This window comes from Leptonychotes weddellii, chromosome 5 (genome assembly GCF_054177405.1).
Source record: "Leptonychotes weddellii isolate Sample4059 chromosome 5, ASM5417740v2, whole genome shotgun sequence".
NCBI classification, from domain to species: domain Eukaryota; kingdom Metazoa; phylum Chordata; class Mammalia; order Carnivora; family Phocidae; genus Leptonychotes; species Leptonychotes weddellii.
The window spans coordinates 109418779-109437573 of NC_138373.1; the positions used below are offsets into that span (position 1 = coordinate 109418779).

General features: G+C 36.5%; 1 protein-coding gene across 6 annotated transcripts in view; it reads left to right on the plus strand.

Annotated features, from left to right (window-relative positions):
• The window catches only part of SLC16A7 (solute carrier family 16 member 7), a 155484-nt gene that overhangs the window by 44163 nt on the left and 92526 nt on the right, over positions 1–18795 (plus strand). The window contains exon 1 of one of the 6 annotated variants that reach the window (XM_081821975.1): positions 14623–14677. The exons of 4 other annotated variants lie outside the window; for them this stretch is intronic. The gene's annotated coding sequence lies outside the window, so the exon portion shown is untranslated. Of the gene's footprint in view, positions 1–14622; positions 14678–18795 lie in introns of those variants that run through there. One more of the 6 variants, XM_081821974.1, reaches the window with a different exon arrangement.

Sequence of the window (18795 nt, forward strand, 5' to 3'; positions counted from 1 at the left end):
TTTGCTTCCAAAACAAATATGTGTTCTGGGCTTGTGAGGAAAAGAAGAGAGAAGGAAATTTAAAGGAAAATAATGAAAGGGTTCTCAGTTATTTTTGGCATTATTACTAATGCTAACTACTGTCATAAAGTATGGAGTTTTGATTGAAGGACTGATGAATAATTCATTTGAAGAACTTTCTCTTAAGCCCTAATGAACACTGAATGTTTATAAACATAAATGGATGCTGCTGCTAAGTTTAAGGGGAAAACTCTCTCCTAGGAGAAGAGGATTACATGCTGTTTCTTCTGAAAGTTTGAGTGTGGATTTACATAGTGTTAAATATTCCTTTTAGTTGTACTATGTTTTCCAAAATAGTTCCTTATTTTTGGAGGAATTCTTGTCTATTTTGTCAAATATATCAATAAAATTGCTTATTTCACTAATATACTTTTTCATTTTTATCACTCTGGAGGTAATAACCAACCATGTATAAACATGAATAATATTTTTCTCTCCTCTACATCATACACTTAGCCCCTTTAATAAACACCTTTATAAAAATACATTTTATTTATGTCTTAATTTTTTTCACAAGTTAGAAAAGACCATGAACCTTGGGTAATGCATTTTAGTTGCAATGAAAATTCCTGTCAATTAATTATGAGATGACCATACACCAGACATTGAACTTTAGGACACCACGGAGTATTAAAATAGCAATATCGAAATAGCTGCTGGTTCTTCCTAAAAGGTATGGCCATTTAAATCACCTAAGTAATGGTCTCTGAAGTTGCAGAATTAAAAATACCCTATTTTTTCCTATCTGATAATTGGATAAGAGATTGGACATTAACATCACCTTCCAAAGCTTAGAGATTCCTGTGTTTGTTGTTTTCTTTGCTTCCTCTTCTGATTTGTGTTGATTTTCAGCATAATTGATCAAGGAATTTTTCTTGGCTTCTAGACATGAAGTACACCTAAGCATTTGGTATTGGTTTTATATTCAGGGGACTATAAAATAAGTTTTTTTTTTTTTCCAATTAGTAAAAGTCTTTGTAAAACTTATCTGTGATATAGACTTGCATGTTTCAGAAGGTCTTATTTCATAACTTTGTACAAGGTGATTACTCAGGAGGTCAAAAGGCATGCCAAAACAAATAGATAATGTTTTATTTCATTTTAACTACCTCTCTTTAAAAAAATAGTTAATGGATATGATCATATAACTGTCCAATTAGTCCTTTTGTTTTTTGCATATCAGCCACAAACACATACTTTTAAGGTTTGTTTCTGTTAAAAAAAAGGTGCACATTAAAGCAAATGAGAAAACTTTTACTGCCCTATTTTTGCCTATCAAAATACTGTAAATTAAAATTAACTCTGATATTCTAATGTTCTAGAGAAAAATCAGAGAATTTCTAAACACATTCTTTTTTTTGGGAGGGGGGAGGGTTACAACCCTGAGATTATGACCTAAGCCAAAATCAAGAGTCTGACACATAACTGACTGACCCACTCAGGCGCCGCTAAACTCATATTATTTTAATAGGTTTATAGTTGAGACACAAAGAAAAGAAAAAAACCTTCCTTATCTCATCATTCTCAAATATGAGTGGCATTATTTTATCTCATGTGAGAATCAAAATATAAGAGAAGTTGCTTTTTTAGGCATGGGATAAGGAATGTAATTATTGCAGACAAAAGTGGATTGTAGCAAATAGTACCAATATATTATTGTATCTATAAATGAAATGAATTCAAAATTATATACTCCAGTGGTAGTCACTGAAGCCAGAAAGAAAATTAACTGTAGTAGGATGTTATGTCCTTAGATATGTTAACTTTATCATATAAATTTTACTTATTGTGATATGATAATGCTAGTAATTTTATAAAATGTATTCTAATGTTGATTCTGAGTTCAAATGGATTTAATTGTCACTGCAAGGAAATTCTTTGCAGGTAGAACTGACAAGTTTTCATGTGATATTTACTAAAGGAGAAAATTACATGTCCGTAGTCTGCTTATTATAGTCTTGGAACTTAACACAATAAGCAAATTGACTGCCAGTCTCAAATTCCTTCCATTTTAGACTACAATGTCGAAGTTCTCTGGTGAAATGAGGTAACAATACCAGTGCTATCCAAATGACACTGTATTTCCTCTATTCTTTCCTCTTAGTCTTTGCTCAGTGAAGTATATTTAAATAATCTTTAAAAAATTTTGATGATCTTTTTAAAGTGTTCTTAGTTTATTGTTAGAGCTTAGAAATCTTACTCCTGCTTTAATTTTTTAAATTAATAAATTTAATGTAAATAGAATTTTAATGTATTTATGTAATAATTTCAAATTATTGCTTTATAAACAGACATATACATACACTGATACATTATCCTACTAAAAGTAGAGGGAAAAGTCTCCCCAAAGTTAAAAACAGGTTATTGTTTTGAAATCCCGAATACATTGGATTGAAGTGAATATCTTTGAAGTTTTTGTAGGAACTCCTTAGCACTTTGGGAAACAAGACTTAAGGCAGAAAATGCAAAGGCAGGGCACAAAGGCGGGCACTACAGTTTCGATGTAGGATTTGTGGTGATGTGAAGTAATTTAATAAATCCGTCCATATCTACAGAGGGCCTTTAAATAAAACCTCGGAAATTTAGAGAAGGCAAACACCAGTTTCAGCCAGTGCAATAGAATGCTACATGCTAAGACTTTCAGAGATGGAGTTGGATATCTTTTTCCTTTTTTTAAACATGAGTCTCAGTATTTAGATGGTTATTCTCAGGTTCTTTTGGGAGTCACTGTCAGATGTGGTGCTTTCTTGTGAAAACTTAGACATGGGAATCTTGGAAACCAAAGGACTCTAGGACTCAGTGCCGACGGTACTTGTGAGCACCCCCAGTGTGTCTAGTTATGCCAAGTCATGCTGCTTGCGGAATTGGTGGATGTTAATGTGAATGGGAATATTGACTTGGCTGGTGTTTAAATCTGTTTTTAAAAATAGAATGGATTTTAGGGGCGCCTGGGTGGCTCAGTTGGTTAAGCGACTGCTTTCGGCTCAGGTCATGATCCTGGAGTCCCGGGATCGAGTCCCGCATCGGGCTCCCTGCTCAGCAGGGAGTCTGCTTCTCCCTCTCCGGCTCCCCCTTCTTGTGCTCTCACTCTCTCTCTAAAATAAATAAATAAAAAATTAAAAAAAAAATAAAAAATAAAAATAAAAATAGAATGGATTTTAGAGTTGGCACTAATAGCCTTTAGTCCTTCTATGACTCCATATTCTGTGTGATCTCAGTCAAGAGATGAAGCTTCAGTTTCTCTGTGTATAAAAGAGAGCTGGATATAAACTTTTCTTCCGTCAGAAGAGTATTTTAAAGGTAATAAATGATAAATTTCAATAATAATAAGAATTATGCTACTATTACTAATGTGAATGCTGGTTTTAAAATAAATGTGGAGACTATAGGTGATATAGTTTTTGCATGTTTTTTGGTAAGGTTTGGTGGGGTCCGGAGCCAATGCCCAAGAAAGAATTCTTGAGATGCCTTTGGTGCAAAATGGTGGTTTTATTAAAGATTTTTTTTATTTGCTAGAGATAGAAAGAGAGAGAGAGAGCACGTGCACAAGCAGGGGGATGGCAGGCAGAGGGAGAAGCAGGCTCCCCGCTGAGCAAGGAGCCTGATGTGGGACTCCATCCCAGGACCCTGGATCATGAACTGAGCCGAAGGCAGATGCTTAACCGACTGAGCCACCCAGGCATCCCAAAATGGTGGGTTTTATTAAAGCACAGGTACAGGACCCATGGGCAGAAAGAGATGCTGCCCTAGGATTATGAGGAGTAACTGATTATATACTTTGGGGTTGGGGTAAATAAAGATAAAGGAAGTTCCAAAAGGATTTTCATATGCTAAAGAAGACTCAGGGACGTAGGAGGGCTTGCTATTGTCAAACTAAGATTGTTTTTTCCTCTAGCAAGGCATTAACATTAAGACAGGTAGGAGCTTCCTGGAGGAACATTATACTCTGGTGCCTCAAGTGTTTGTCAATGGGATGCAGATTATAAGGACATTTAATTTTATCTACATTTCCTTCTGCTTTTGTTTCCCACATCATAGGTATATACCTTTATTATTTATTTTTGAGACCATTTAAAAAATAACTATAATTTGAACAAAAATAATGATATTGGGTTTCTTATATTTAATTTGTATAAGGCTTTCCTACAAAGAGTTTCCACACTCATGGTTTAATCTAATTTGATTCTCAATACAATCCTGGTGTAGAGTAGGTCAGGTGTTATTACCCCACTGTGTGCATGAGAAAACTGATGCTCAACACTGAATCAAGACTTATAAATTTTTTTTTAAAGATTTTATTTATTTATTTGACGGAGAAACAGCGAGAGAAGGAACACAAGCAGGGGGAGTGGGAGAGGGAGAAGCAGGCTTCCTGCAGAGCAGGGAGCCCGATGTGGGGCTCGATCCCAGGACCCTGGGATCATGACCTGAGCCAAAGGCAGACGCTTAATGACTGAGCCACCCAGGTGCCCCAAGACTCATGATATTTTAAGAGAGATAATTTGAAATCAGATGTTCTTATTACCAGTAACTCTTTTCAGAATTATATTTAATTGGCCAAATTTCCTTTTGGATTTGAGTTGCTAGCTATTTTTAGCTGTATTGTTAGAGGAGTGTGATAAATTTACAACTGTGTCAGCTGTTTATCATGAACAGTTCCTAGACCAACTGTATGGTCTTCTACCTCAAGTTCATGAACAAATCATAGTTTGTCCACGTGGTAGGCAGAATCATGGCTCCCACATCCTAATCCTCACACCCTATGAATATGTTACTTGGTGAGGGAGAAGTTAGGGTGCTAATCAGATGACCCTGAGCTTATCCTTGATTATATGCATGGACCCAGTGTAATCACCAGGGGCTTGATAAGTGAAGGAGAAATGGCAGCATGAAAAGGACTTCAGGTGGCATTGCTGGTTTGGAGATGAAGGAATGTAGCCACAGGCCATGGAATAGGGTGACTTCTGGAAGCTGGAAAATGCAGGGAAACAGATTCTCCCCTTGGCCTCCCACTGACACCTTGATTTTAGCCCAGGGAGACTTCTGACCTCCAGAGCTATAAGATAAATAAATTTGTGTTGTTTGATGCCACTAAGTTTGTGGTTGTTTATTACAGTAGCAATAAAAAACTAATATAGGCTGATGCTGCAACTATAGGGGAAGCCTGAGAGTAGAGTGAGTTAATGCCAGGGGGACATTAGGTCAATCATGAGGGATTTGCTCCTTTGATTTGTTAAGTTTTGTCCATACTGAGCATCTAATCATTGAGGTAGGTTATAATACATCATATGGGTCCTTTGGGATACATGGTTTATTAAGGGGACTGGCTATCCCTGTGTGTTTCTTATTAGTTAAATGCACAGATTATGGATCCTGAGTAGATGAGTTCAAATCCTGGCCCTGATTCTTACTAATTATAATCTGCCTAAGCATCATGTTTTTCATCTGTGAAATGAGAAGAGTAAAAAGCATCTTCTTCATTGGGCTGCTGTGAGAATTAACTGTGTTAATTTATGTTAAGTACTTGGAAGGGTACTTGGCCCACAGCAGGGTCTGTATAAGTATTAGCTGCTATTATTATTATTACTTTTATTCCTTGAATATTGTACTCTCTAGAGTCATACTTTGTTTTCAGGTATAGTAAGGAAACTGTCCAAAACTTTAGGGTGAATGCCTTTGGGGTAGAGGCATTTTAATGCAACTAAATTCTGTCAACTTCGTAACTTGCTATTTAAGGTAATTTTTAAAATCTCTTGTACTTTTAAGTAACTCTCTTCCTTGTCTGTTCTCATTATCACTAACATGTGGATGGAGCAAATTTTGCATATTCTAAAATAATTCACTTCATTTTATTCATTTGTATTTCTATTTTACCTGTCATATTTTAAGTCTTTAGGTTTGTTTGGATGTCACTGTTTAAGCATGCACGTTTCTTGGTTCTAGGAAAAGTATGCAGCACCCTGTAAAAAGAGGTCTTAGATTAAAAAAAATACTTTGCAAGTGAGAAACAGCTAGTCTGAATGTTGAATTTTCAAAGACATTCCATTAAGAGAGGAGCCTCAGAAGTGGATGGATAGAAATTGCTACTTCTGTCAATGTGACATTCTCTGTGTCTGGCAGTGGTGTTGTGGGTCTTCTTTGGGCCTGATAGCATATATTAGGTCAGCCTTTTGACTTTGGCCATAGTAGCTATATTCCAAGGCACGATATATTAATTAATTCAGCCAACACGTGTCATGTACCTCTGAATGTCAACAGATGAATGAAGTCTATTCAAGGCTTTCCTCGTGTGGTGGGGAAGAACCAGTGGTACCTGAAATAGTAGAGTCCTAGTGGTGAAGTTAGGCTGGATGTGAGATCTGGTCTCTTGGTCTGGCTACCTACACACAAAGGCTGGTAGGAACATGCTGTGATTTCTTAAATAGTTTGTGATCATGCATTGGTCTTACGGAATAACTTATCTCTGCTTGTTGTTGTTTTTTTAACTCCCTAGGTTTTCTCTAGCAATTGGATACTTAAAAATTATAATCACAGGCCAATTAAGTATATGGTTTAGAAACAGACACCGAGGCTCACATTGTGTGCTTTTAGTTAAATATTTCTATTTTTCTTCAAATATATTTGACATCTTAGTGGTACCCTTTAGTCAGTTCTTTCAACCTCTATTTTACAGCCTCATTCCTCCCACACTTCACTAAGTGGCATCTCATTTGCCTGGCTATAGCTAAAAAAAATCACAGAAAATTAGGAGGGGCTGTCCGCAAGGCACTCAACTGTGTGGAAATAGGTAGATCATTGTGTGGCCTCAGAGAAACTTTTGAACCCTGAAACTACAAAGGATATCACTCTTTCTTGCCTCAGCTTTAACTTTAATCCAGCAGTTGACAGGGGGTGGCAGAAAAGAACAAATTATCACTGGAATGAATGAGTGAATGGAAGGTTTCAAGTAAATTACATACCAAATACCTTGTCATGTTTTCTTTACTTCTGTATGCCTTTCTACCTTGAAAACACATCAAGAAATCAGTAGGGAGGTAAACTGAGCGTGCCTGACAATATTCTCCCTATTAGAAGTTCCCCTAAGTCACTTACTGTCTCCTCATTTCCTTTATACAAACTGTGGCTTCTGTGGATTGATGTCAATGGTGATGACCAATAATTGGGCTTTTCTTTCAGGCAGAATTGGCCAGATTTATATTTTCTTGGCAGTGTCTTAAACTTAGGGAAAATTTTAAATTATTTAGTCTTCTCCATTCATGTTATGGTCCAGAAATAATAAATTGGGAGTTCCTGCTATGAGCAACTCAGTCACATTTGCTAATGTGTCCATGGAAAATCTAGTTAATAATGAATCTATTGGTTTCAGATACAGGGGAATACATTTCTATGATACTGTTCTGATTATCAAATCCTAACATTTCTTAACAGCTTTCTGATGTTATGGCAGATGCCTTGAGTAGGTAGACGATTTTGGTTCTTATCTTTAGTGTATGTGAATGTATGTAGCAATGAGTTAAATTATACAAGAACTATAGTATATGACAACTCTAATAAGAGTTTCTATCTCTATTTAAGCTTTAATAATTCAGACTTGCTAACTGTATATTAATCTGTCTTCCATCATGGAAGAGTGACTATTTGAGAAAAGAGAATTTGTCTTACTTACCTTACTCTTCATAACACAATAGCTTTCATATGCTAGCTGCTCACCAAATGTTGGCTAAATTGATTAATTAACGCAAGGGAAGAAATAGATTCATCTACTCCTTTCGACTCATTTATTTAATTCTTAAAAATGATGCTAAACTAGAGAATGTGGCTTGGGTATGTCATCAAATGGGGTTTCCAGTTAAACTTATTTCCAAGACATAGCATTTCCTTTGTAGGAACAGAACTTGGGCTAGTAAAATTATCACATGGTATAGACCAAACCAGAATTTCTCTCCTCTGTAGGAAGGCACATACGGTTAAGAGAGAGCCCAGAAATGTCTGTACTAAGCTTGCTTAGTTTTTTTTTCTTCTTCTAAATTCAGCCATCACATGGGGAATGAACTGAAGTGTTATTTTACCAGGAGTATCTCCATAAGGAAATAGGAAAGCAGTAGGTAGGTGAGAAGCCTGAGACTCAGAGAAGTTAGGTAATTTGTTCAAGGTAGGAAATAGAGTGTATGTCTGAACCCAAACTTTCTAACACTAAATCAAACACTTATTTTTAAAGAATCCTTTAAAATAGTGTAGAGAAGAACAGCAAGGAGTTGTGCTGCACCCTGGTAGGAAATGGAAATAGCTGGTTCCCCAGACAGATGAAAGCTAGTGAGTAGGCTGGGGCCTGTCTCACAAGGCCAGCCAAAGGCAAATAAGGTCCCTGTCTGCTGCTCAGAGGGACACCAGGAAAGTCGAGGCCACACAGGGAAACCAGAGAGGAATAAAAAAATTGGAGCCATGTGATTTTTATTAAGTCCTAGGAAGTGGTTATAACTCCTATAAACTGTCTTTACCATATGACTTCACATTACTTTTCTTTATTTCTGAGCTCTCTTGGGATATAGATGACACGGAACATCGTATAAGGTGTACAATGTGATGATTTGATACAGATATATATTGTGAAGTTATTATCACAATAAGGTTGATTAACATGCCTTATATAATTATCATAATTATCAGTTTTTGTTATGGTGAGAACAATTACAACTCTACTCTCCTAGCAACTTTCAAATGTTCAGCATGGCATTGTTAACTATAGTCACCATGCTGTCCTCACATCCCCCAAATGTTTTCATCTTATAACTGAAACTTTGTACCATTCGATCACCATCTCCTCATTTTCCCTACTCCTCAGCCCTCCACCATCCTACTGTCTCTATGAGTTTGATGTTTTTCGATTCTACATATACATGAGATGATACCTATTTGTCTTTCTTTGTCTGACTTACTTCACTTAGCATAATGTCCTTAAGGTCCATCCATGTTGTCATAAAAGCCTGAATTTCAATCTGTTTTATGGTGTGTGTGTGTGTGTGTGCCGATACGCACATGGGCATATCATATATTTTTTTTTCCATTCTTCCATCGATGGACACTTATGTTGTTTCCGTATTTCGGCTATCGTGAATAATGCTGCAGCGAATGTAAGAGCACAGATGTCTCCTCAAGATAGTGATATCTTCGGGTATATATATGCATAGGAGTGGGACTACTGAATCACATGGTAGTTCTGTTTTTAATTTTAGAGGAACCCCTGTAATGTTTTCTGTAGTGGCTGCATCACTTTCCATCCCGACCAGCAGTGCACCAGGGTTCCCTTTTCTCCACATCCTCTCCAGCATTTATTTCTGGTCTTTTTGGTCATAGCCATTCTACTTTTCTTATCTATATGCCATTGCATCAACATTTGAAGGTTTTATACTTCCATTTAAAATAATTTAAGGGGCGCATGGCTGACTCAGTAGAGCACGTGACTCTTGATCTCAGGGTTCTGAGTTCGAGCCCCATGCTGGGTGTAGAGATTACTTAAAAATAAAATCTTTTTAGAAATGAAATAAAATAACTCAGAAATTTTAAGGTTTTTATTAACTTTTAGTAAAGATATAAACTTATTTTGAGGTGTGGAAGAATCTCATACCTGGTGAGGTATGACAGGGCCAGTAGATGGAGTGTTGCCTTAAACTCCATTTATTTGTATCTTGTTAATGTCTAATGTCTCTGTAGTATTTTTAAAACCAAGAGAATTAATGGCTTCTAATTTACTAATGGCAGTGAAAAGCCAGAGCACAATTAAAACACCAATGTTAGTATTATTGGCTATAGTGATAGATGGAAACTACACACTTGATCATATTATTTTATAACCTGTCCCCTGGTATTCGTGTGTGTGCACATGTGTGTGCGTGTATGTGTGTGTGTGTGTGTATGCACACATATAGATGGCTGTGGTGTGTCAGTGTTGGTAAGGGGAGGCAGGAAGTTACTGACTGGTTTTGACTAGGAGTGTGCCATGGTCTGAGCTTATATTAGCTGTATAATTTAGACAAAGTTATTGAGGCTTTAGTCAAGTAGATTGGATGCTGGGATAACAATAGGAAAGCTACCAAATTTATTGAAATTAAATGGTTCTTGTGGGAAAGAAGAAAAGGAGATAGACTTAAGTCCTTGAGGCAGATAGAGAAAGAGAGACACTGTTGCTGACTCTGAGACTTTGAGCTGAGTCCCTGGCAGGATGCTGGGATATTTAATAGAAAGCTGTGAGATCCCAGTGCATACTGAGGGGAATGGCAGAGAGCTGAGTGGAATCGAAGGGCAGGGACTCGAAAGGTATTTTTAAAGCACTCTTTCTCTGAACATGTTTCCTAGATTGGCTGAATATGGTAGGATCTTCTATTGACTGGATGACAGTCAAAGAAGGAAGGGTCTTAAATGTTTCCATGTACACAAATCACTCTTCCAATACTTCTGTTCAACTAGTGAGCCACTCTTGTCAACAAAAAGGGGGAAGTTTGTTGAAATGGTAGAATACTTGTCTATTTTGTGTTTAGGACCACGTTGCTTCCATTATATTTTCCTGCAGCATGTTGAAACCTTAAAGGGATTATTCTGTGAAAGCAAATTTAACTGAAGACTTTTTCCCTTTTATGCATATCAAGGTTAAAAAAAAAGATTCCTTTTTACATTGTAACTCTGCGGGATAATTAACTCAGGGTTGTTTTCTTCTGTTATGTGCTCTTTTAACTCTGTTATAATTCTGGAATTCAGAAAATAATAGGATCACAATCAGTTGTGCAAAATGAGTGTTCAGGTTATGCTACTCTTTCCAGGAAAAAAAGAAGAAAAAAAGTTTTATTCAGATGAGAAAAGCAATCCATTAAATGATTCCCATCATGTTTGGGAGGTATTTGATTTTTTTTTTTTTTCCTTTTGACTAGCTCTCTGCTTTTCTCACCCTAAGTATATACCCGAACTTTCAGCTCTGTGGAATTTCTTGCACATTTTATTCAGATGACAAACTTGGGCTTTCCACATTAATTCAGTTTTCATTCCTTAGTCATAATACACAAAACATCAAAATCTCACAAGGGAAATGTACAAATGCTGCATGGAACTTGGGAATAATGCTATAAATAAATTCATTGCCAAGAACTTATTGTCATGTTTCAAATGCAGAATTAATAACCTGTTCCGAGAGCACACATGCTATTCATCAAGGTTTTCCCCTGAGAATATATTTCCTCTCTCTACTGTCCCCACATTATTGAAGAATTCTAGAAACTGGAATTAAAAAAAAAAAAGTCTCACATTATCATACTTTTGAAATTGCTCTTGAGAATTTGTAACCTTGGCAAAGGTTAGTCACCTTCAGCCGTTTTTATCCCCAGGGCTAATGATGAACAAGTCTGTTTTGCATGAGGCTTTTCTTTTCTCAAAGGTTTATGTAGCAAACACGACTGTCTGTATTTACCTCACACCCCACAGAACTTAGTTGTTCAGCTTTAATAACATGATTTCTCTGTGCTTTAACCAAGATACATTTCTCATTTAAAAAAAGAGTCAAATTGTTGAATGTTATACTGTGATTACTTAGGTGTCCAAAGTTGCATATTAAAGCCTATTAGTTATATTTGCCATTTTTTCTACTTCAGCAAACACTAATTTAAATTAAGTAATTTTGACTTTTTGGTAGATGTGCTAAAAATGCATATTTGAGATGATAAAATAATTTAGGAGAAATATCTTATATGAAGAAAAATAAAGTCTACATTGAGAAAGCAAATATATTATTTATAATTAAGAGCTCTTTAAATTTTTCCAACGGACTCTATTAAGTTAACACACCATGGGTTCTATCACTTGGATTGTAATTTTTCAAGGATTTAATATTGTGATAACAATAAGCAAAATCATACAAAATAAGTACAAAATATATTGTACAGCCTCCTTCCAATTCTAATCTTTCTAGACCTTATGTTACTTTCTTGATGACATAATTTTTACATATCAAACTTAGATATATGTTTGTGTTTCTCATTTTGTTTAACTTTAGAAATAATACTAAGTGGAAAATATTAATTATACATTTAAGAGCTTTTTAAATGTAGCATTCTCAGTATAATTAACAGCATGCTTACTTAAAGTTAATAATCATTTCTTTGCATAAAATTGAGTCTTATTGTCATATTTGCTATGTATAAAAGCTGTTGATAAAGCACATGATTTTGTTGAAATTTTATTCTTCCACTGCTTTGAAAAATAATCTACTTTGAGGTATATCTATAGAGTACAAAATGAAGTTATTATTAATTGATTAATCACCTATATCACATCAGGTAATTTTACCCCAAATAAATATAATTGAACGTTTGCTAGCTTCTAAACACTGCTGTGTTGGAATGAAGGTATTTGAAGAGTTGTCAGTAAAGATGTTCTCTGCTTTGATCATCAGATATACTACATAATTGTGAAATCTATAGTATAATTTGTTCAGTGTATTACAGCTTCACTGTTTATCTAATATTGTATTAGGCAAAATTTCTTAACTATTTTATTTTATTTTTTGAATTTAGCTTTGATAAAGAAGAGAGAAAAATACCACATGTCATATTATGTAAAGACATCTGCTTTATTTCATTAAATAAATTAGAGGAAATGTCCAGAAACTATTTTTTTTTTTTAAAGATTTTATTTATTTGACAGAGAGAGACACAGCGAGAGAGGGAACACAAGCAGGGGGAGTGGGAGAGGGAGAAGCAGGCCTCCCGCCGAGCAGGGAGCCCGATGCGGGGCTCGATCCCAGGACCCTGGGATCATGACCTGAGCCGAAGGCAGACACTTAACGACTGAGCCACCCAGGCGCCCCTGGAAACTATTTTTTTTTTTTAAGATTTTATTTATTTATTTGACAGAGAGAGACACAGCGAGAGAGGGAAAACAAGCAGGGGGAGTGGCAGAGGGAGAAGCAGGCTTCCCGCCGAGCAGGGAGCCCGATGCGGGGCTGGATCCCAGGACCCTGGGATCATGACCCGAGCCGAAGGCAGACGCTTAACGACTGAGCCACCCAGGCGCCCCGGTCCAGAAACTATTTATGTTATTACTTGGTTATTGTAACCAGTATATGCATTTAGAAAATCAGCCTAATAAAATATTTGGGTGGCTCCTGGTTGATTCAGTCAGTTAAGCAATGGACTCCTGATATTAGCTCAGGTCTTGATCTCAGCTCAGGTCTTGATCTCAGGGTTCTCAGTTCAAGCTCCATGTTGGGCTCCATGCTAGGTGTGAAGCCTACTTAAAATAAACTAACTAACTAAATAATTAAAATATTTGGGCAGCATATTTTACAGCTAGCTATCGCTTAGTGCCTAGGTCTCAATATTGAAATCTTTTACATGGGGAATCAAATTCCCCTCACCTACTGACCATGGATAGGAAGGATGGCCTCCTATTCGGTGGAGAGGATTTGGATCCAAACTAAAATTGGAATCCAGGACCCATTATTTATCAGCCAAATGGCCTTATATAGGAGTAATCAAAACTGTGAGCTTCAATGTCCTCATAAGTATGTATCATAATGTCTATATTACATGGTTTAGAGAATGAGGTTGTGGATATAAATTATTTGGTAAAATACTACCTAGCATATGAAAAACACCCAGTAAATGATAGCTCTTCATTTCTCTAAAGGTTAGTATATTTCTTCAAATACAAAGATGGCAACACTGACCCACCATCAGAATCACTGTCACACTCTTAGTTCAGTAAGAGTGTCACCCTTTCTGACAGAGGGCATGATGCATTTACAGAATGGCTGGTCAAATAGTGTGATTTATAATTAGGCAACAAAAGGAAGGTACCTGCTCCTCGAGGAATTCAACACATGACCTTGGCCTCTCTTTCCTTTTTAAGAGATTTTATTTATTTGAGAGGGAGAGAGCTCACACATGAGTGAGCATGAGCAGGGAGGGGGATGGCTAGGGGGGAGGGTAGAGGGAGAGGGACAAGCAGACTTCCCGCTGAGCAGGAAGTCCGCCACAGGGCTCCATCCGGGGCTCCCAGGGCTTGATCCCAGGACTCCAGGATCATGACCTAAGCAGAAGGTAGACACTTAACTGACTGAGCCACCCAGATGCCCCTGACCTTGGCCTCTTTATTATTGCTCATACCTTACTGAATTATCTAGTCCTAGACTCAGTGAAGATTCACTGGCACATTAATTTATATATTATAGGACTTTTGCAGTGTGTTCCAGACATAATATGAAATCACATGGTGGTAAATACACTTGAAAATGTGTATTTTACATGATATCAACTCAGAGAAAAAGAATTAGAAGATTAAATTTAGCAGTTCAAATTGACAGACTTGGTTACCTTCTTTGACCCAGGATATAATTTAAGCCAAGTTAACTTTACCCAGTGAAAAGTATGAACTCACTGTGCCTGTCAAAGCATGTTCTTCAAGAAAAGAGAGGGCTACCTTTCCCCTATTTGAGAGAAGAGAGAGGGAAGGGAAAAGCACAGAGTCTCTTGAGGTATGTGTGCACGTTTGCTTCTGGCTAAAAGTTAATGATCCGTTGCCTCTGTTCTCAGCTCTGAGCCCTGAGAAAAGTGGAAAACTGTTCTCTATTCAGGTAACTTTTAAATTATACAAATTGTACCCATGTTAGGCTATTCTTTAGATTATAGACATGTGGATTTTTTTTTCACTTCTTTAATACCAACTAATTACATGTTCTAGGCTTAATGAAAGAACAATGAAAAACTATAAATGTTGACTAGTCCTTCTCTAAAGATTTTGCTTTTTGAGTTTTAAGGAGTTAAGGCTAATGAGGTATTCTGTGCTTGCTTTAGGAAAACAGGATTTTTAAATGTTTTTCTAAAACTAACTTGTCATTCTTAAACCTCTTGGCTGAAAGATGTATTAATCATAATTACTTAAAATAATATGGTATATTATATAGCCTGCCAAGTCTTCATTAGTAAGGAAGATTTTAAAATTTGCTTATGACTGACATTTTGAAAATAACAGTCTTTAATCACTAAAATTTCATTTTTATTTGATGTTATATAACAATGTCAAAGATAATCTAATTTTTCTTATTTTAAATCATTGTGTTTTATAAATGTCTGTGTGTACTTTGCTGAAAAACTTGTAAAAAAAATTGATTTTTTTATGGGGCTTAGGTAATTTGTTCCTCAAATGTTTGGGATTATGTTATGGCAAGATAAGAAGTTATTGACAGTTACATTGCGGGTGATGCTGTCTGTGTAGTTGAGATGTAATTAAAGACATTGCTTACTAAATTTTACAGTTTTCAAAGCTTTTCTAAAAATAAAATTATTTACTCTATACATTTACAGAGTAATCATATTCTGCATTGAGTTCCCAAGATAAAGAGAGATATTGCTTAAGTCCCTAGAGCACAAATTAGAAGAATTTATTTAGAGTCCTGTTTTTTTTCCAGAGTGTCTGGCCATTGTTATCTTATTTCAGCAAGTATTCCAGGCCAAGAAAACCTGTTTTACAGGTTGTATTGAGATTCAGGTGATAAAGATGAATAAATATTAAAAGCTAAATTTTATTGTGGTAGTTTTCCATTTACATTTCTTTTGAACTGCAATTAAATGTCAGTCAGTGATCTTAGGGTTGAAATTTGGAGCTAGCAGGAACCTTGAAGAGCTGAGTCCAGAGAGGGAAAGTAACAACTTTTGGGAGAGCTGGGACTAAAACTAAAGTCTCTATTTACTGGGGGACAATACAGTTAATGGTTTATCAGTCATGTTCCTACTGTTTTTGAATGGGAAATCATATTTATGCCTTAATACATTTTTATTTGGAGGTGTAGCTAAATAAGCACTGGCATTTAAGGTATAATTCTCTAGTGATATTTTCCAGATTCACCCTTGGCATTGCTAAAATTTGTGTGTCCATTTATTATAGTGCATGTAGTCTCATCCTTCTTTCTGTGTATGGACTTGCTTAGGTATATTTAAGTTCTCAAGGTTAGAGAAGAGAGTGTTGCCAATACTCAGTTTGATACACACTAAAACCATGCCTACATGTTCATAATTTATAACAATGTTTAAGTGGCTGTAGTTTCACTAATTAAAGAAATGTAAAAATGAGTAAAATAAAAATATGCAGATAAATATGAATTATCTTCATTTAAATTTTGAAGCAATCTGCATGCCATCCAGAGATAAAACAATTATTTGACTTAGGCTGATTTAAAAAATTAAGTTTTGAGACCCTGGCAATGAAGACAGTGGTTCTTTTAAAGTCGAGTATGTATAGATTTCTTATCATGTTTTTAGTAGACTTTTCTCTTCATCTTTTATTATTAGATATTCAGAACCAGGCTTGCACATATTAAAATGTAGGTGCTGTTCTCATTCACTGTGTCCATTGGATATTCACCTTCTCAGTTTTCCTTTGGAAATATGCAAATCAAGTTACCATCAAAAAGTCAGTCTCTGTTCCTTTAGCCCATTATCAGATGTACTCCCATGAATTGCTGAAAAATCCACTAAGGCCCTTTGGCAGTTACCTATAGATAGTGCATGCATGTGCACATGCACACACGCACACACACATACCAGATCTCTCTAAAAGATAAACAGAGAGTACCAATGTTTTCAATGCTGTAAAGCGTAGGTGTTGGAAAAACTGCTTAGAGCCTCAGCATCACAGGTAAGTTGTTTTGCAAATCATGGGTAAATCACATGACCTGTAAGAGCCTCTGTTAAGTGAGTTATAAATGGGGGTTATAACAATAATAATAGTGTTCCTTCACTTGTTTAGTATGAGAATCATATGAATTTATATAAAACTTTACCTGGTAGACTGTAAATCCTTACTGAGCACTTCCTAGGGCTGCCATAACAAAGTACCACAAAGTAGGTGGCTAAAAACAACAGAAATTTATTCTCTCTCAATTCTGGAGACCTGAGGTCTGAAATGAGAGCTTTCACTCCTCTGTGCTTTCTTGGAAGCCTCTAGGAAAGGATCGATCCTGTCCTTTCCTCTTCTGTCTACTGACAGCCCCAGGCTGTGGCGGCATGATTCCAATCTATGCCTCTGTCTTCACATGGCATTCTGTCTGTGTTGCTATGTCTTCACCTGGCCGTCTTCTTATAAGGATACCTGTCATACTGGATTAGGAGTCCACCGTACTCCAGCATAACCTTATCTTAACTATATCTGCATTGGCCCTATTTCCAAATAAGGTCACATAATGAGATATTGGAGCTTAGGACTTAAATGTATTTTTTTTTTTTTTTGAGGGACACAGTTCCACCCATAGCAGTCTACTTCTGATCCTCCCCTAAGTTATGTCCTTCCCATGTAAAAAATACATCCACCCAATCCTAATATCCTCCACAGTCTTAACCATTCTAGTGTCAATTCTAAGTCCAAATGCTATCTAAATCAGTTAAAGGGTTGGAGTATTTGCCCTCAGGGGCAAAATTCCTCTCCATTTGTGGACCTGTGAAGCCCAGAAAGTGAGTCATCTGCTTCCAAGATAAAACAGAAGGACAGATATAGAATAGATATTCCTCTTCAAAAAGGGGGAAATTGGAAGGAAAAAGGGTCACTGGTCTAAAGCAAGTTTGCATCTTAGCAGAAAAAGTTCCATTAGGTTTTAAGGCTTGAGAACAATTCTCTGTGTCTCCATGCTCTGTCCTCTGTATCAGTCAGGGTTCTACAGAAAAACAAAACTGAAAGATTAATTTTAAGGACTTGGCTTATGCAATTACAGGGGCTGGCAAGTCTGAAATCTGCAGAGCAGGCTAGCAGGCTGGAAATTCATGTAAGAGTTGATGTTTCAGTCTTGAGTCCAAAATTCATAGGGCCTGTCAGCAGGCTAGCAACTCAGGCAGGGTTTCTATGTTACAGTTTTGAGGCAGAATTCTTTCTTCTTTTATTTTTATTTTTATTTTTTTAAAAATTTTATTATGTTATGTTAATCACCATACATTACATCATTAGTTTTGATGTAGTGTTCCATGATTTGTTTGTGTATATCACCCAGTGCTCCATTCAATACATGCCCTCTTTAATACCCATCACCAGGCTAACCCATCCCTCCAACCCCTTCCCCTCTGGAACCCTCAGTTTGTTTCTCAGAGTCCATAGTCTCTCATGTTTGTCTCCCCCTCCGATTCCCCCCCTTCATTTTCCCCTTCCTACTATCTTTTTTTTTAAACATATAATATATTATTTATTTCAGAGGTACAGGTCTGTGATTCATCAGTCTTACACAATTCACAGCGCTCACCATAGCACATACCCTCCCCAATGTCTATCACCCAGCCATCGCATCCCTCCCACCCCCCTCCACTCCAGCAACCCTCTGTTTCCTGAGATTAAGAATTCCTCATATCAGTGAGATCATATGATACATGTCTTTCTCTGATTGACTTATTTCGCTTAACATGATACCCTCTAGTTCCATCCACATTGTTGCAAATGGCAAGATTTCTTTTTTTTTTTTGATGGCTACATAATATTCCATTGTATATCTATACCACATCTTCTTTATCCATTCATCTGTCGATGGACATCTTGGCTCTTTCCATAGTTTGGCTATTGTGGACATTGCTGCTATAAACATTGGGGTGCACATACCCTTTCGGATCACTACATTTGTATCTTTGGGGTAAATACCCAGTAGTGCAATTGCTGGGTCATATGGTAGCTCTATTTTCAACTTTTTGAGGAACCTCCATACTGTTTACCAGAGTGGCT